The following is a 20,625-nucleotide window of genomic DNA, read 5'->3' on the forward strand; positions in this document are numbered from 1 at the left end:
CTACTCTTACCTTCTGCCCATAGTCCCACTATGCTGCTGTAGCTTTGTTAGACTCACTGTTTTGCCCGTCACATACCTCCTCATGCAGGTCACAAATGATGGGTAGATGGGTAGAGACAGGACTTTCTTAAGAGAACTCTTTAGTCATTATTAAGGTCTAAAAGTACACTTCTTTCTAAATAGATTTGGTGTTGAGGGGGTTAAGGGGGGGGTGGGGGGGGGGGGTGGGGAGACCCCAAAACAATAATAGCCTTTTCCACGACTCCTATTTCCTTCTAAAGTGGAAGATGACTCAATTTCAACAAACTTCTTTCTCAATGACTGGTTCTTTTCAATGGTACATGCAGCTAAAAATGTTCATTTGTTCATTCAAAAGATTTTTAAGCATAAAAACATTTGACGTTTCTACCCATCATCTTTGTCTCGCTAAGTATCCTTTAAGATAGAGTCTACAAGTCAGGCTCGTACTACATACGCAACTTCCTAGATAAAATCCCCTGAGGTTCTCGTGCATTTCCTTTTTTATGTCCAAGCCATCATGTGTCTGCAGGTCTGGGCAGTGAAGCTGGCGAACGGGTTTATAGTTTTTTAAAAAAATGGGGGGGTTGGGGAGAAAGAAAAATAATGCTACATTGGAAGAAACTCATGTAGACAGAGTCCATAACGTTGCCATTGAGAGAGAGGAATGCGACCTTCTGCAGCGGACACCCCACCCACCCCCACCATGATGATGTCTGCCTCCTGTATCGTTGGTGAAGTTGTCCAGGGTTCAGTAGGCACTCCCCCTAATAACAGTCCTTTCCTGAGTGGATGAATGGAAACAGAAGCAAAAAACAACTTGGAGAAAGTTGCAAGTTTATAACTTCTCTGCGTTTAAAAAAAAAGAACCACCAAACCCAACCAAAAACTTGTAGAGATTTGATCTAGATTAATAAGAATAAATAATACAAGATAGAAAATGCAAGAGACAAAAGCAGAGGAAACTAGAAAGGAATATAAATTATCAAAACCTCGCTGGAAGCAGAAAAGTTGGCCGGCAGGGAAGGCAGGGACAACAACATCAGCCAATTATAAATTGGAGAGGAAAACCAAGTACAAATGACACTAAACCAAAAGCCTATGTATGTAATGTCTTAGGAAAACCTCACTGTAAAAAGAAGTATTAAAACTACTGAAGTACTATACAAAGATATTTAGAAGACAGAGCAAATACTAATCATAAATGGTTTAGTTGATCCTTTCTTATGGGTCTGGGATAAATTGGATGACTCCTGAAAAGCTTATTGAAGCCGTATTTTTCTGTGACCTGAAGTTGCTATATCACAAAAATTCGTACTTGAAAGGAAGTTTACTTGTATTAAAAATTAAAAGCTTGTGTCTCTCTTATTTAGGCAAACACTTCAGTAGCCCAGAAGGCATTGAAGTATTTGTTTACTCAGTCTTGTTACCTATTCTGTAAGTTTTTCTAACCTTTAAAATATAAAATAGCACACTGTATAATAGCTTTTCCAGTTAGTTTTCTCTCAAAATCCTTCACAAACAGTAGCTTAATCTCTTTAAATACTTGTCCAACATTCTCTGCATGCACTGACACCATGGAATGTCTTCCAATAATAAAGAAAAATAACAGCACAGCATTTATTTTATTTTTTATTTCTTTGCGCTGTAAATCACACTTGAAAGATAATGATTACTTCATGAATGTTTAACCCATCATGTACTTAAGATAGATAGAAGACATATATTTTGAGTTGTTTGTTCTGCATTTTCATTGCCAAAATAGAAGGATGGCTTTCTTTTTGCAATTTCATGCTGATTACATTCTTTAAGAGTATGAAAATCTTAATCAGTGGGACTATCCTAAGTATTCCTAAAGACATAAGCCACAGTGGAATATGTCAGGCTTTTCTTTCAATAACAAAATGAAATTAAATAAAGCAAGGAAATAAGCTGGAATAAGCATGTCAGAAGTGTTTTTCAGAGGACACGCTCTTTACAGAGTATTTTTGTTCCTCACACAAATTGACTGATCGGCATAAAGTGGGTGAGCAGTAGGAAGCCTAGTCTGATTTCTCTTCGATTTTCCGAGATTATTTTGCTCTTACTGGAACAGCTGAAGTGAACATACAGGGTTTTTTTGTTTGCTTCACAAAAGAAAGCTTGTATTTCCCTTGACTTTCTCTATGACAGAGTGTACAATCAAGCTCAAGCTGCGGACAGTGCTTTTCGTCTGCACAGCAATCATCACCAGGAACAATACCAGCAGTCAGATACAGCAATACAATCCAGTGCTGTATCTCTTGGCTAAATCCACATATGAATTTGTATTAGACATAATCCAGCAATAAAAGGCCATATTTGAAAAAAAAAGACCATTTGGATGAGTTCCTCATCTACATTTAAAACACAGCAGAAAGAGACCCAAGAAACCATTTGAAATGAAAAAGGGGCATTCAAATTGGGAACATCTCAGCATTGGGAAGTTTTACAATTCAGTTTTCAAACTTAGAAACATACCATCCTAAAGCCACATTTTTTTAAAAAGAACTATATTTCAGGGTCACATAAAACTTCTGACATGCAACATAATGAATAGAGAGCTATCCTGACATCCGTACCGCTCAGATTTCATGCAGACTGCACTCAAAAATGAGCTAGGCTTTTTGCACATTACTTGGAAAACCATCATTATGTTAGCTGTGGTTCTGTATAATTTTGGTACATGCTGCTGAAAACTGCTACATAATGTAAAAATAAAAAGCAAATTTTAATTATATACAGTTGTGCATTCACCAGGGTCAGGGGAAGCCCTTTATTGTGTAGGAAGTCCATGTCATGTGAGCTACCCCTCAATTTCTTCTGCATTTTCTGCGTTTTATCTGCTCCGCTGGTTTTAATATGAATTACAAACAAATAACATCACCTACTTGCAGACACCATAACACATAGAAATAAAAACATACATAGGTGAAGCCTGAGACAAACCAGGGCAATGGAATGCAGTGGAATGTCATGATCGCAACAGGAGGAGCTTCAAAGTATTTTAAATAATCCTTACTCTTCAGAGGTAAGACGAAGAGCAAACAAGACAAGGCACAAAATAAAAAATTCTGTGTATGGCTTCTCCTCCTCTTCCATTTGCTTACTGCAAAACTGTTAGCCTGCCATTTTTATGTAACTTTGTGTCACCCTCTTCCATTGGGGGACAGGGAGGCATTTATTTTTCCTACAGTTATTGTAGACAAAGGTTCAGCCGAAATTAAAGACCACAAGTTAACTGAGATCAGAAGGAAATATATTCAGCTATAGCCCTGATTAAGCATTACTGTCTTCTTCATGCTTGCTTCTATTTAAATACAGAGAAATGGCTCATTAGAAGAAATAAAAAGTGAATTTGAAACTACTTGGGATCAGTTGGTTCAGAAAACAGCCACTACTTCGTTAAGCAGAATTGGTCTGAAGAGAACTGACTTAAGGGTAAAGAAGCAGAGGTAATACCTAGGTGAAAAATAACAATACTGATCGGACTTGTAGCATTACTGAACTCACTGGCTCACAGACACTTCAGGCAAGTAAGAGATTTGGTAGATAGACTGTCGACCAATATTACTTCAAATAGGTCTAGCAACGCTGGCTTACCCAGGTTTTGCAGTAGCTTCTGATCTCTGAGAGGGATGGATTTTCAGAATTCCTTTAAATTTCCAGACTGTGAGGAAAGTGATATATTTATAGTTCAAGATGACAGCAAGCACTGACATAGAACAGAATCCATTCACAGAAAAGGAAGAAAGATAAACACAAACTGAAAGAAAATCACAAAAAAATCAAACAACTGCAAAAACAAACTGATAATCATCAAATTCAAAACAGAAGATTTCAGTCTCTCAGCTCTCTGATACTAATTACTGTCCACTAACTTACCAGGTAACCATCACACTGTGACTTCATGTGCACATTTTTATTCAGTAACTTTTATCTTGCAATGTCTTTTTTCAAAAAAAACCAAATAAACATGGAAAATGAAATCCACAAAGAGTTCACATATAGTGCTGTTAAATACCTGTTCAAATTTTTTTTTTGAGAAAAAAGATTATCTAGAAAAAGAAATCATAATTATTTCATCAAAATCAAGATAACATGCAATCCTTGCTCTCATATAGCCCTTCTTCTCTCCACTTTCTTTCAGAAAACTTAAATTCTGAAAAGCCAGAGAAATCAGAAAGAGAGCAACATAAACTCAAGCATGAAAAATCCTCATTCTCACTGTCCTTGACAAGGAGAACAGAGAACTATGGAACTATACTTGCCTATGGACCATCAAACCCCAGAAATAATAATAATAAAAATCATTTAGTTGTCAATAGGACAAAATTACTTTAAAAACATTAAGTTGTCAATAGGAAAAAATATTTTAAAATAAATGCAAATAGATTATGCTATATAGAAACAATAAACTGAAATAATCATAAACAGGAACAAATAAGATGCTCATCTCTTCTGTTTACTCCTGTGGTTTTAAAATCCATCTCTTAATCTGACAATTTTACAATGTAGTACATCAAGGTGTGTCTTCTGATTTAACTTTTGGCACAGACACCAGCTGTCTGGTAAAAAGTCTCAGTTAAAAGAAATTATCATTTCAAATTATAATGAACAAAAATATCACGTCAAGCAGAATTTTTCAAACAGTATGAAAAGATAGGCTGTTTACTAAAGTTTTCATTTTTTTTCTTTACTGAATGCTTCATTCCACATCTTCCATTTCAGTTCTTTTTAACTTATTTCACATTTGCAACGAGCAGTTCGAATATAACAGGAGAACACAAAAGGTGAGGGATGTTTTTACTGTAACAATTAAAAAGTTTCCAACATGAAAGTTCTTTTTAAAAAACCTGCTGATGCCAAGGAAAGCTAGTGCTGAGCCCTCTCCTCCCTAGACGAGTTTACTACCATAAACTGCCAATGCACACATCTCCTATTTTGTCAGGCATCCTTTTCTCTTACGTCTTAGCACCAAATTTACTCACATTGAAGGTCTGAGTCTTTTAAATAATGCTTTGTGTTATGACTAAATTTGAAGGTTGTTTTTATATGCGATACATACAATTTCTGATAGTACTTAAAACGTTCATCCAAACCAACAAGGCTCCAGGGCACCTGAAAGCTCAGATTTCTGGGGAGCACGGTGACTGACAGCAGTTTTACTGTCTATCTACTGAACAATATTTTTTAAGAAAGTCACTGAACTCACACTCCATTGGAGACCTTGCCAAGGAATCAATTACAGGCATTACAGGTATCAATTTAATAAATCTCTAGTCCACCTTCTACTGAGAGTTTTGTGAATATCAAGTTTTCTTTCAGTATCAGCACCAGCAGTTCATAGCAATCACGGCCTCCTCACTCCCCCAGAGACAAGGTTTCAGAGTCCAAGCAGCACAAAGCTAACACCTCCTACGCGGTGTTAACTTGTAGAAAAGTAGAAAGCTGTTAGAAGTGTTATAAAGAAATGAGAAATAAATTTTGTGTTAGATGATTTTGTTGAAAATCTTTTCTCCTTTATGATGGAAGTTTGGTTAACATAACTCACGGTTACCTCTCCACGTGTTCTCCTCTTCAAAGAATTACCTCATGCACATACTACTGATAAGTAATTTTCAGACTTTTTGTAGACATTTCGATCTGAAGGCTTGGCATAACTTTGGGACAGGTTTTATCAGGAAATAATTCTGCTTAGTAAACCTGTTCTCCAGCACTCTAATACCTATATCTGCATGACAGATTAAGTAGCACAGGGGAAAATCAAGATAGCATTTTTCAAGGTTATGATGATTAATGATCTATTAATGACTATTAACGATCCTTACTCGTCAGCTTTGCTGGTACAAACAAATGAGAACATGTTAAAGTGAGACCAGATACATAATGTCAGAGACAGATAAGACAGAGGCTTCATGAACGTGGTGCTGTCACGGTACAGAGTCCAGCTGACAGTCTTACTATAACCGACACAAAACACATTTTTTAAGATAAAAGACTGAAAATAGACAGAAAAGGCAATGGTTACATACAATGTGCAGTTGCAAGATTACAGAGGAATGTTGATTAACACATTTTACCCTCGTTATTACACATGCATTATCCAAATTTCATAGATTTTTGAGAATTCAGCATAATTTTACCATTAAGATCTTATTAGAGATGGCTGACAATTGAGAAATATAATCTTTACCAGTATGTCAGGGGCTGAAGTTACATGATGAAAAACAAAATACTAATTCAGATTTTTAGATACTGAACTAATTTCATAGAAATGAAAGCTTGCATGTTTAGCAGGAAGCCATCAAAATTCAAAATGAAGCCCGCTTGAGAAAAATGATGTCTTATTTTAGTGAGGAACTTTTGTCTAATTGCACTTCTGAATGGAAAATAAAGTTTTCAGTGAGCAATGCATGATAAAAAGCATAGCACAAACAGCACAATAAAGAACATTCCTACTGTACAAAAACTCAATCTAGAGCACTAAGATTCAAAGATATCAGTTATCCCTACAAAATCAGGGAATATTTTGACATGAAATCCGAGCTGGGTGCTTCTCTGAAGGACATTCAAATCCTTCTATAATATTTAGTCAATCCACCATGATGCTGTTCCTCTTCCGTGCTTACACACCAAAATTAAACAGCTATTTTAATCATTATAATATAGAAAGTCTTTCAGAGAGCTGGGGCCTTTGGAGTGGTATTCTACCGGAGTTAGCGAATTCAGCCAGAGGAACTCAATCCTCTCAGCTCTCTAGATTGCCACACAGAGGAAAACCAGAAGTTTTCATGCCTCCTTATGGGAAACCTCTGCCTGGCTGCTGTTCGTCCCCAGCTCTCTCCCTGCTTAGAAACAATTCATCTGTCAGAGCTTCAAGATGAGCTGATTAAACAATCCCATGGCAAGGATTACAGCCCAGCATCTGTAGTCCACTTGAGCAGCATTTCTTTCCCTGCTTTCACATGAGCTATTTACCATATTCTATTATTTCGTTTGTTTGTTTTGAAGTTTGTTGTCTTCCCTCATTAGAGACATTTGCATTCCTAGGGAAATGTGCACCTGATTTACATATTTGTTAAATCCAAAAATATAAACAGTCTTGAGCATTAGTACACTGACAGAACGTCACAATGTAAATAATGCAAAAGAGTCTCATAAGAATTTCAACACATGTCTCTCAGGGTAATTTGTACAAGTACTCTATGTTGTGGTTTTAATAAGAAAATTATTTTGATGCAAGCCAAAAAGAGACAGAGTTACAAGTAAAACCATGTTAACTTATAATTTTGTCCAACTTACTACAGAGAAAATAATTAAACGGGTGAGGGAAAACATATTAAAAGTCAAGTGAGGAATATAAAGAAGTAGATTGAAATTTTCCATTGCCTTGTGAATACTGCTGTGCTACTGCCAGATTTGCAGAGATACCTCTTGAGGGCATAACAGTGTAACCGCAAAAAATCCCATTGAGCCACAACGTTTTGAAGAGTTGAGTGTACACTACTTGAATCCATCTAAGACTTTCTTTGAACTCTGTAGAGTTTTACACAATTGCCATGTAATTCTCCTTTCAATAGAGAAGCACATACTAAACATTAAAAGGAGTTTTTCACAACTTCTCAGCTGTTATTACTATCAGCTGTGCTACACTGAGTATCAGACTTCCACAAAGACATAAAACAGTCTTTTTGTAGCGATTTTAAGTTAGAGTTGTTATGGCATGAGTTCAAATAAGCTTCAGTTATTGTATTATCTCTTCTGTTGTGTAAGCTACGTAGAAACTGTGAAGCACCCTTAAACTGAAAGTAACTGTTAGTTTTCAAGAAAGATTTGTCTACAGCACCAACTGACCTAACCCCTTCCCTTCTTACATATGTAATTCTCTTTCTGAAATGGTTTTGTACTGTGGAAGTCAAATCACACCTTGATTTCCAGAGGTCTGCTTCCCAGCCCTCTGCACAGATGACATTCAGCTTTAGAAATTGTTTTCTTAACAGAAAGACAAGTAGTCTCCACCTCTGTTTGTGTGCCTCCTGCTGTTTGCATTTGAATAGAGGAAGAGCAGTACCAGAGCACAGCACTACAAAATATTTGTTTGTAAGTAAATAAGCTGCTGACGAATGTCACACTCTGATCAGAGCAACAAGGCAGGCAGGTGACTGTTTATTCTCAAGCATGTCTGCTATTTTAGGCGTGTCAAATATTCTCACAGGAGAAATGGCAAGAAGTTCACTCACTTTTCCCCCCAAACTGAGGATTTCATCCCTGAAATATTCACAGGTGAGATGGAAGCCATGCACACAGCCGTACTTCTGCTGAATGCAAAAGTTAGTGAAGATGGCCAGGGGTCAGTGCTACAAGGTTTGACTTGCCTTCAAATGCACAAATCTACTACGCAGACAGAGCTAGGAACCAGGCACAGAACAAAAAGGAATTAGAATTCTAGGTAATGCCTTAACAGAGGGAGTGAGATACCACAACGCGTAATTACTGCTCATTTCAGAAACTCTTAAAGCCTGTGTCCGTACACAGTGATACTGTATCATTACTGTAGGAAATAAAAGCCTTAGCCTGGACATGAATCATGAATGGAAACATTTTTTCCCTCCAAAGCTTTGCAAATTGTCTTTAATATGCAACCAAGAGCATTATTTGACATTCAAAAGTTGAAATTGTGTAAGTCACATTTCCAGACTCCCTGTTTTGAAAATCTCCTCCTATCTTTGCTATACTTACACTTAAAGAAGTGTTAAATAAAGTCAACTTTATTTACTCTTAACAATATAAAAATTGCTTTTACTTTTTCATAAAGCATTAAACATTGTAACTTCATGTAGTATCCACGGATATAAAAAAACACATAATCAGTATTGCTAAATATAAAACTCCACAGAAAATTCTTTTTTTTTTCCCGGTATATTTATTACCCCTGCAAAAATAGGAGTAATTTTAAAATCAGAGAGTAGTATAACTATGGTGATAATATATTTATATCGTAAACACAATAATACAATTCTGGCTTTGAATATTAACATCTCAGTTTCCGTACTTTGAATAAAATGTGTATAGTGAAAAATAGAATACAGTTGGTCAGAAGATAAATCAAAAATAGAAGCCAACTTGAAAAAAGAAAAACATCCAAAGAAAAAAACAGATATGCCTTAAAAGATACTTTTTCCTCCAAAATCTTTAAATGAAGTTTAATGTGAAACGTGACAGATGAAACAATCCCAAAATACCCAGAATGTAGTATTTCTTGTGTTGCTACTGGTAGAATAGACTACAGCACTTTCAAGCCTTTGCTCATGAGATCTTCACCCTATTCTGATTTGCAGATCATGCTAACTTTTTATTTCTTTTCCTTTTTTTATAAGCTCAAGGGCATACTGGGAATCAGAGTATTGAGTAATTTTCCCAAACAGGAAGATTTCTGTGCCAAAGGCAGACAACGTAGCGCAGTGCTGTGTGAAATACAAAGCTGATGGCTGAAGCTGGAAAATGCCAAGGTTGGAGCAGCCAGTTTACTCACATACTCACCTTCCAGTATTGCTTGCTGATTCTGCTGTGAGGTGACTGTGGCGCCAGCAAAGGAGCCCGCAAGGGAACAGAAGTTTACAGGGGTAAGTGTGGGGCTGTAGTAAGTTGTCATGGATCAAATGGGCTACAGACTGCTAATGGAAACAGCAGAAGGCCAGGACAAACAAAGGAATACAAATCTTGAGAAACGGTGCTAAGGAATTCAAAGTACTGACTTACAGCAACATCCTCTCACTGAGAAACCAGAGAGTATTAAACTAAACTATATTTAGAAGTAACAGTGAGATAGCATATTAATGCTATCCCAATATCCCCTCTCAGGTACTGCACAGCAGGGCTGCTAAATTTCCAGATTTTCATTACTTTATCTTCAAAACTACCGTGTATGTCAAAGCTTTCATGTCAAACATAATTAATTACTTATGTCTGACCTAATTGTGACTAGGGATTTTTGCAATAGGGGTAATTATACACAGAAGTCATTCTCCTATGCTTCCAACCTTGTGACTTGCCAAGACACTAAACTTAAATTTCAAATTATAAACAGAACCTAGATACTTACAAAGTTGAAAGAAATAGCCAATTTGTAGTTGTCATTCTTCATCATTTTGCTTGTCTGGGGACAAAAAAACCCAAAACTCCCACCACTTAAAGAATATTTATGCTACTTGCCACACACAGGAAGTACACGCAGATAGCCTGCAGCTGCAAGCAAATCAGTCTCGTTGGCTGCAGCTTGCTTCATCCAACTAGTTTACTATTTCGTGTATATAATGAATAACTTCCATGTTGAGAGCTTAGCATCTATAAGAACACACTTGCCTTCATGTTCCCATTTAAGTTACTAAGTACTACCTCAATTTATGTAAACTCATGCATCTAACACTTTGTCTCTAAACCTTCCTCCATGCTCTAGCATTTGTGGCTTTCCAGAAGAATTTCACCATTTCTAGTTTTGCTCAATATTTTATAAAGGCAAGCAGCATTTATAAGGCAGATTTACAGAGCTTGCAGTCAGGTGGATTTCTGCTTGTGTGTCAGCTGAATATATTTTCTTACTGTAACATCTATATAGTTGATAGCTGCAGTCAGGTAACAACAGAAAAGTAATAGCACCAGGAGTCATATGAGCAACCTAGGCAAGTTATGTCTATTTAATGGGGACGGATTGTCCCCTGTGAAATTTTTAAAGCATAATATACAAAACAATGAGTCACTGGTTGAGAAAGCAGCCAGTTCTGTTACGGAACAGCTTCAGAAAAGCTGTTATCACCTCAGTAAAAGAGGTAAACCAGAAAGCTGGAACATTGACTCAGCAAATTAATGCATGAGCACGTTGCCACAGATGCTGGAACTCTGAAGACTGATTTTCAGCTATGGTTATGAAATACAGAATTTTGGAAGCGTTACCTTGTGGGTTACAGAGACCTAAAACTGAATTACTGCTTTCTAAAAAGCAACAGTGGCTCCAGAGTTAGATTATACAATGTCAGTTTTCATTAATAATTGTCCTACAAGTTATTTGAATGCTAATGAGAAAGCAGAGGAGTGAGTTCTCAAAATCAGTAGGAATTCTGTTGTGCACTTGAAAAAGTGGATACTACAGAAGTCAGTGATAGCATTCTCTGCTAAGATTTCAAACACTTCAAATATTAATTGTGCCTTATATTACCCATGAATTCACATGATTGGGGAAGTCAGGATACTATGTTGTATGTATATATTATATAAATTTTAGAATGTTTTCTACTAAATTTTTCTTTTAATGTACAGCTAGACATTAGCATCTACTAATGTGCTTACCACAGTAGAAACAACACACTCAATATCATGTTTTAGATTGAAATCTTACATCTTTTCATACATTACTATATTACATGCAGGATCTTGCTTGTTTGATAGAAATGTTTCTAGAAATCCAGCCCTACTTTCCTTACGTATATTGTGCTTAAATTCCTATTGCTTTGTTTTGAATTCTTTCCTTACAAAAGAAACTTAATTTATTAGAAAAGAGATCAACAGTACAAGCAACACGAACATCATGGTTTACTGTGAAAATAGACAGAAACACTGCAACAGTTCTTTGTCATTGCTCATTCTTCCAAAATGACAACTTTACATAACACCGAGAGGAGCTGACTGCCTTCTATCCTGTTGTACTGACAGCTTTTGGCACAGGCAGTTATGACTCAATTTAAAAATCCCAAGAGAGAGCATTTGCGCGTGAACACTAGAGATGGGCCAGCTCTTTTTTAATCAGCTATTAAGCATAACAAAATGGCATTTGAGTTCTGCCTGGTCATTCTTCACCTTACAGATTATCTGAAAAAAAAGCTAGTAGGCAAATGAGGAAGGTTCACAAAATGAAAGTAGAGCAGAGAAGAAGCAGAGCGAGAAAGACTGAGAAGAAGCTGTGATTGCAAACAGTAGCAGAGAATGGTTAATAATGTACATCTTTTAACAACAGAATGCTTATTCTAGATGAAGTAGCACTTGCTTTCACTGGAAACAGCCATTTATTTTTCATGCATCTTTCCAAATAGGATAAACTGGAGGAGGGAAGTTGATAAATTTTATCTGCATAATGAATCAGGCATCGTGTGACAGCATATATCTCAGCAGCTTCCCAACCTCTTCTACATCCCACAGACTAAACAGTTAGAAGCCTGTCATAGTAATAAAGCCAGAAACACTAAGGCTGATCATTCCCATATCAAATTATTTGTGACTAAACAAAACAGAATTGTAGCAATTATTTTCCCTCATGTGAACAAATTTTCATATTTTTTTTTACTCCTAAAACACAATAATTAGCTTCCAGAAGCAAACCTGTGTGTTACCTGACTGGCGAATCTCTCAGGCCTGGGGTATGCAGGTAGTCTAAGGGAGTGCGCCTGTTAGTTGTCACCCGCTGCTTGCATTTTCCTTATCAATCACCTTGCTGCTGACTAGAATAGCTAGTGGCGCTCCTGATGCCAGTTATCCTCCTAAAAGAAAAAAGATTAATGCCAGTATTTCAGTTCTTCCATGGTAATAGCTGAAGTATTTGTACACACTGAGACTCCTCTTCCACCATCTCCAAACAGATCCTTCTCCAGTACTGGGGCAAGATTTGCTGAACCGCATGATACTGCTTTCTAAAGGCAAAAGATGAAGAAGTTGTGATGAGAAATGAGACTTGCTCCCCGACAAACATTTGCCAAGTCCTCCAACAGTCTCTCCTGGAGACATTGTTCTTTTGCAATCACCTAAAAGCAAAATAAGAAAACTAAACTATTCTTCTGTTGTATACCAAGGTTGCAATTCAACCTTCTGCTGCCATTAGCTGACAATTTCATAATAGCCACTATTATGTTCAAGCCGGCTGTCATCTTCACTTGAGGAAATGCCCGTACCCAGGACTTGTTGACCTGCTGCCCACCCTGTATCTGTAACACGTGCCCAGCAGCTCAGCACAGCACACAGCACATGCTGGTATCGAAGCTGCTTTAGTTTTTGCTGCCACTGGAACTGTCACCACAGTGTCACTGGGATGAGAAGAACATTTTGTATTCTGACTTACACAGGGGCGCTTTCAGTAGCTTTTTTCATCTTTAGAAGGTGATAGCTGAAGAACAACACTGCAGAATTTACAGTATTTAAAAAAAATTGAAAAGCATTTTAATTGACTATGCAGACATTTGTGTTGCTGACATCAGCACATATTTGGGACAAGTTCCTTTGGAAATACCAAGAGAGCTGACAGCTCTTGGCATGCCAGTTCTCAACGGCTCAGGCAGTGCCTAGTCTCAGAAATTCTGTGGGTTATATCAAAATAAATGCCAATAGCACAAGTGGTCCTAACTCCTGTTATTAATTTACATTACTCTTCTGCCTTATAAGTACCTTACCCTTTTTCAAATAATTTGCAGACTAGTTCATGGCAAATCCTATGACCTATGCTTTCTTTCAGAAATTGAGGCCTTTGCTCTATGCTTCCTAGGTAGAGCACGCACTGACTTCTGTGAACTTCCACGCGTTTTTCTAAACAGGAACAATATGCTCACTTCCTTTTATCAGATACAAATACAAATTTATTAATGTTGATAACTAAATATTAATACTAGATTTACACAAGAAGTTTTCTAAATGTGCCTAAATTTGCATACACCTTAATGGAGATAGTTATGAGTTACATCTTCCTATACCATATGCTTATGCTAGGTATTTGCCATTGCTCGATACCTAGTTAATCAGGTACTCCTGTTCGAACAGCTATTAAGGTACACAAGGGGTGACCGCTCTGCTAAAGATTACCTAATCTGCAACCGTTAGCAGTAGTCAGAAGAGGAATCAGGTAGTGATGCAGCTTTAGAAGTGTGTCAGTGTCTTGAAACGTATTTTGGTCAGTATTTCTGATCACATTCCTTAGCCCTGGATTGTAGAAATCCACAGTATTTCTATTGCCAGGATTCCTGAGCATCTACAGCATTAGGTTTATTTAAGCCCTCATTCCAGCTTAATTCCATCCTTTTACTTCTAAATGCACTTTTTTCTCTGAAGTCAAATCAAAATCTCTAGACAGAAATCAAATTTAATCTAGGCTAAGAAAACAAATATGTTGGGGGAAGAGGATGGGAGTTTGCCTAGTTATTTCTTTCTCAAGGAGTGAGACAGTAAAACTAATTTTTCCTTGTCCAAAATCCTTGCTGATAGCAGCTTATCACAGCTGTAGCAGTGTTATCACAAGGAATCAGTAGTCTAGAACAGCTAAAGATCTGGCTCAGACAGTCTCAGACAGCGTTTGTGGATGCGATTGATGTTATTCATGTCTGTGTATCATTTTTCAGTCTTGGCAGGTGAATTTTACTTTCAGGTCCAAACTCTAGCTCAGCCTGCAACTGAGAATATCTATGTTCTGCTCCCTTAAGTATGGTATTATGCAGTTACTTTAAAAGAAGTCGATAGCTTAGTGAGACATCAAAAATCATAGGGGTTTAAAAATTATTTTAATAATATTGATGTCAACCACAAGTTGGTATTTTTTCTGTGACTCAAAGACTAGCCCATGATTTCCTATGTTATTGACAAGTGACAGGGGGTTTGTTCTGAAGGAGTGAGATGAGGTTTCATATGTGGTAGGGAACAATAATCTACCTCTGACTTTTCCAAAATCTGATAGACATTTAAATGTTCTTGAGGATGAGTGAAGACATAACCACATGTTCTGCGGAAGACACATACATGGACAGAAAGGATTAGTAACATGCATGATAAATCCATATAAAAATGGATATAACATTAGTAAAATTCGTAACAGCTGTCAAAAAGAAAACTACCATTTCTTTGTGATGACTAACTGAACCTAGGCATCCTAGCTTACTGAATATCACCAAACTACTCTAGAACTTAAAAGTACGCGCTTTGTAAGGAGCAGAGGACTTTCCACCCAAGTAACATGCTGACATGACAGACAGTGGCAGAAGGCTGCGATCAGCAACGCTTGCTGCAAGGGTCGACAGGCCACTCACATTCTAAAACAGTTCCACTCTAGCACGTGCATTTATTCATCTGTCCCAGAATAAACACTTGGCTTGAAATCTGATGCAGGTTATTCAGAAAATACTTTCAGAAGCACACACAGCACATTTTTCTATTTGAACAGTGCGAGAGTTTTTCTAGTAATAGCAAGGAAAGGGTCTTTTGCCTTTATTCTTTTCCTGGTCAGCAATAATGCAGTTAGAAAATAAACACAGGTGTCCACCCATCTCCAGACAAACTACATGTAAACATGTAAATTAAAAGCTTTACAGACCTACGAATATACAAGTAACCTTTATTTCCAGACAACACAGTTAGGGATGAGCCAGTTTTGCAATCTAAAACCCAGTAGGTAAGCCTGATTGAATGTTCAGACAGCCATACATGTAGTTAGTGAACACTTTGCTGTTAGGATAAAGATTGATAAATACTTCAGGATGCACTGTACCCTGCATTTTAGTAGCTATCCTTTATCTTGAACATCCTAATTATAAAAGATCACATTGTTGTCTTACAAACCACAGAGCAGAAGTGAAGAAGGAATACCCACCCTGAAAGAAACACTCAAATAACATTAGAAAAAAACAAACAACAAAACCATCAAAGCTCTTTTGGTGGAATATGTTAGAGTTACATATATAGTATATTGCAGAAATGAATAATTTTTGTCTTCCAAAATTTTACAGTCAAACCTCACAACAGTTTTCCCTGAACCTCCACGAACAAGACATTTTGTATCGCTGAAGATTACATGGCTGGTATTGGTCTATTTTCTTTTATTTATACTAAACGCACATTAGATAATGCAAGAATAGTACGTTGAAATGGCTTACCTTCTGGGCCATCTCTCTTTTTGTCAGAATTCTACTCTTCTGCACCCTTGGAGCATTTTGTCTGCTTTTGCTTTGCCTTGCAAAGATATTTTTCTAAGCAATCAAGTCTATTGCAAGTGGCAATAGACTTAAACCAAGTGAGTATTCCTCAGTTTGCTAGAAGCTGAAGTGACATAGGCAACAAAAAGCTGCAAAAAGGGGCAGCTCACATCGATGAAGAGAAATCCCATGCTGACATAAACCTCTACTACTCCACTAAGCTTTCTGTTCTCATTGGCACAACTTTTCTAAATAAATGAAGAAAAACTCTTCTAACGAAATTATCTATGGTTAAAATCATTATTTATATTTCTGCGCATTGTTAATTTTACACAAAGTATGTTTGCATAAGTTTAAAAATGTATCAACCATATCATAATGCAATTATAATCAAAACTACAAGTGTTAAAAACTATTCCTTTTCAAACTACATTCCACTAAAATGAAACTATCCTTTTCATTCTGGGTTATTCTGGGGTCTGTGCATTTGTATTTCAGTGAAAGGTGTGTTGATAAGACCATTTTATGTCTGTGATCATTTAAATTAGAAAGTAAATTTTTCCACAAGATAATGAGATGATGCCAGGCGTGTAGTGCTCCAAAATGACTACATAAATCCAAAATCATTTATCTGGTGGGAGTGAAAGCAAGAGAGGTGCAGTTCATCAGCTGGGGAAAGTACATGGCAATCTCCTTGGATCTTCTTATAAACTTGTGATTAATATTTCTGCATTAAGTGCTGATGAACTCTAGCACTTGGGATTTCACATGCAGCATTCTCTGTGACCCTCATTGGGCAGTGATATACGCACTTTTTGAGGACCAGTTGCTAGCGCAGTTCCACAATGGCCAGAAAATAATGGCACAATACTTTCTTCAGTTTTGACTGTGTGACTTGGCTATACAAAAATAATTCCATGAGGTATGTTGTGCCATCTTTTTTGACTTAAGGATCCTATCTTCAGAAGAGGAAAGCTCAAAGGAAAGTGAATGAGATGGAATCACATAGGCCTTCTTGAAACAAACGTTCATGCTATTGCCCTCAAAGTCTTGTCATAAGCTCTTGCCCTATACCCTTTCTTTACAGACTCCTGTCTTGCTTTCAGAAAGAAACATTCTGTCATGTTTCACTCTCCACTAAAGAGGGGAGAAAAAAATCAAAAGCCCTCACACTAAATTGTACTCCTAGGATACTCCAGTCACAGAACTACACTAGGGTCTGAAAAACCATGCCAAGGTGGTGATAAGCAAGGTTTCATCGGCTCCTTTTTCTTCACAGACTCATTCAATGGTTAAAAACTCATTAACAGATGACACATGATCAAAAAATCTGCCTTCAGCCATTATCTCAAAGTGAAAATATGTCAAGGAAGATTCATCTGGACAGCTTCGCTACAGGAACACGCAGGACAGGATAAAGCATGCCCCACAGGAGACATCCTGCAGAGTTCCTACAAGTTTTCAGCAGTGTTTCAGTCTGGATAAGGAATTTCTTGGAGTGAACGCACCTCCTGCATCCCTGAAGCTACAGCTTTGCAAGCCTATAACTACAAGACTGGTAACATAATGAGCTCCCTGCAGACTTCTTCCTAATGCATGCAAAAGGATGTGCAAAATATAGAGTAATATTGCTAATTAGGCAGAAAAAAAGCCCTGTAATTCTAGTCCCCCAAGCAGCTGGACTGTTCCCTTCCACTGAGGGCACTAGGGTGACCTTGTCCCTGTAACACTTAGCCCTACTGCAGAAAAACTGCAGAGCACAAATGCTTACATGGCTGTCTGAAACTCAGCTTTTAATGCTGCTGGGATACCACTGTCTTTTTACAGGAACATTCTGTACTATCTATGGATGTAAGGTTTCCAACAAGTGGCCAGCTTCTTTATTGACAATTACACTGATGGCTCAATAGCAAACAAAGATGAACTAGCAGCGCACATGCAGCCGTTTCCTGTAGCACATTGATTGGAGAATGGTCATCAATGACGGTCAATCTACAAAATCAAGTTACCACTGCAATCCCCAATGATTATCTCTTTCCTGAAACTCTTGACATTTTATAATTTAACCTACCTTGTGCTGCCAGGGTCACCTTTAATAAATGAGGTTTATTTCAAGCCTTCATAAGTCTCATGCTGATATATAAATTAAGAAAGGCTTATTAGAAATGAAGAGTGACCATCCCTAATTGAATAATCCTGAATGAAGAGAGGCCAGGCAGGAAATAATCTATAAAAAATACAATTCTATTTTTGTACAACATTGAGAGCTTTCTGGAAGTTATCAGGGAAAACAGCTTGTCTGGAAATGTCCGTGCAAATGCCCAAACTTCCCACAGAAACAGAAATCTCTTAAGATGGTCTGTACGCTAAAATCTTTTCACAACTGCCCCACATAGTGTTTCTGTGGGATAAAAGAAGCCAGACTTCAACTTCCTTTCTTGCCTTTCAACGGCAACTGGACTTGAAATTCATTCTCCTATATTAAATGGCAGAGTTCCTAACAGCCTACCTATTCTGGACCAGGAAGCAGTACATCTGTCCTGGCTCAGTTATCTTTGTTCATTAAGAATGTCTTGAAGCTGGACATCCTCTATAATCTTGGATTTAGTATGACTTGGAATAGGACATTTTTGAAATGCCAACTTCTGCAGGCTTGAAATTATTTTGAAAATCAACTCCAACATGACTACCACTGTGATACATTTCTCTAAGTACAGACATTAATAATTTTTGCCAATAAATACTTAAACTGAAAATGCAACATTTATAACTGCAGGGTAATAAAATTTTTGTAGCTGAATAATAAGATTTAACATATTAAGCTTGACCAGAAATTTGAAAGCTTGTTACTTATTTCTTTGTGCTTCCTTGAGCAGCACACTCAGCAGTAGACTACTCAGCAGTAGTCTGCGATAGGCATATTTAAAGAAGAAATATAGATAGGGCCAAATCTGAGTTAAAAAAACTAAAGAGAGAGAGGAAAAAACTTTGGGAAGGATGGAGCAGAAACTCCTTCCCAATGCAAATTCTAGTATCATAACTCAGGCAGTTTCACAGCTCCTGAAGCAAAAACAACAGAATGAGAACCACGAGAAGAATAGCCCTGCTGAAGACCATTCTGAGCCTGAATATATCTCCTAGGTAATTCGCTCTAAGAAATTTCTCTGTATATAACTACTTCCTTCACACATAATTAAGAGCTGTCATGATTCAGGTAAAGAGTCGCTGGAAGTAGGATAGTAATTGCAATCTTCCACCAGGGATAGATGTAATAAATAATAAAGATCTTTCATGAAACAGTACCTGCCTCGAGAACAGAACTCCTGCCTCTGTCACCCTCCAAAAGCACATGGAAATCTGCTATGGTAATTTAACTTTGAAACCAGTAGAAACTTTTCTGGGTAGTGCTTTGCATACAGATGTGTATAAGAGAAAGAAGTAAGAGACTACAAAAGAGATTCAGACTAGCTGAGCATTTTGTAGGGGCAGATGAAGGTGTTGTTAAAAGAGTTTGGCACCTACCAGCAGAAGTCTGTCTCCATCTCTTATTTGCACATTTTTCACCAAATCTTTAAAGAAACAGAACTCATTAATTCTTTTTAAATAAGATTGCATTTTTAAAAGCCCCAAAATTTATGTATAGCATTTTCACTGACATCTTTTCTTTTTCCATCTGAAACATCTTTACATGTATGTGTTACTGCCTGCACATGACAATAAACTATAGTTTAACACCATGCAGCACGTGTTTTCTCCTCCCTTTCCTACCTTTTAATAACATTCACAGTTCACATGTAACGTTACAGAAACCCTCAGAGGGTAGTTTCATTGTAATTCTGAATATATGTATTTGGAATAATGGGTTTCTCCTCTGAGACCAGTATCTCCAGTGGCATTTTTACAAAATCTGTTCAGCACTGATGTGAATCCATATGCATCATACCCTCCTTGCAATATGTGCTACTGCTCAAAATGAAATTCCTCACCTGAAATTCTTCTGAGAATTCCTTGAAGCCTCCGACATTAAACAGTTGTACAGAACCTGATAAAGTTTTTAACTAGTATGATACAAAGCCTTGGAAGATGACCCATGAACCAAGTCCTTAAACATGAATTTTGCCTACTACAGCTAAATGGATTTTTATCAAACACTTATTAAATGTCTGTAGAACAAAAAGGAAAATTATGAATACTTCATGCAAAAAGATTGAAGTTTTTCCTCTCTTTAACAAAGTAGCATTCATCATTTTTTCCTCCGCTGCTACATTCCCATATTTTCAAGCAATGTTTCTGAAGTTGGACATTTTGCTTTGCCATTTTATCTGTCAAGCAACTGAAAAGAGATCAATAATCTTATTGGAGTCCACTAATGTTTACATCTGCTTTCTTCCTTGCCTTCAATTTCTTCTACTTTTATCAGCACTGTTTACACTGATTTCAGACAACAACCTTCTCTAAGTGATGCATCAACAGAATTCAAAATCATTATCTTACTTTATCAATTATGATACCCAACTGAGCAAGAAAAAACCAAGTAAATAACTTTCAGAGAGGAACGAAAAGGGCTTCTGAGGCACCAGGAAATGCAATCATTCAACAAATGTGTTTCTTCATTTTAATTGTGTAAGTAAACTTCGATGAATGTCCTAAAAAA

At 37.1% G+C, this 20,625-nt stretch overlaps 1 long non-coding RNA gene across 1 annotated transcript in view; it reads right to left on the minus strand.

Annotated features, from left to right (window-relative positions):
• The window catches only part of LOC308053997, a 133,081-nt gene that overhangs the window by 20,402 nt on the left and 92,054 nt on the right, over window positions 1-20,625 (minus strand). The window contains exon 3 of the long non-coding RNA XR_013923901.1: window positions 1-20,625. This exon is cut by the window's left edge and continues 18,102 nt beyond it; it is cut by the window's right edge and continues 26,376 nt beyond it. This is a non-coding gene — a long non-coding RNA (uncharacterized lncRNA).

This window comes from Falco punctatus (genome assembly GCF_963210335.1).
Source record: "Falco punctatus genome assembly, chromosome: 15".
Taxonomy (NCBI): domain Eukaryota; kingdom Metazoa; phylum Chordata; class Aves; order Falconiformes; family Falconidae; genus Falco; species Falco punctatus.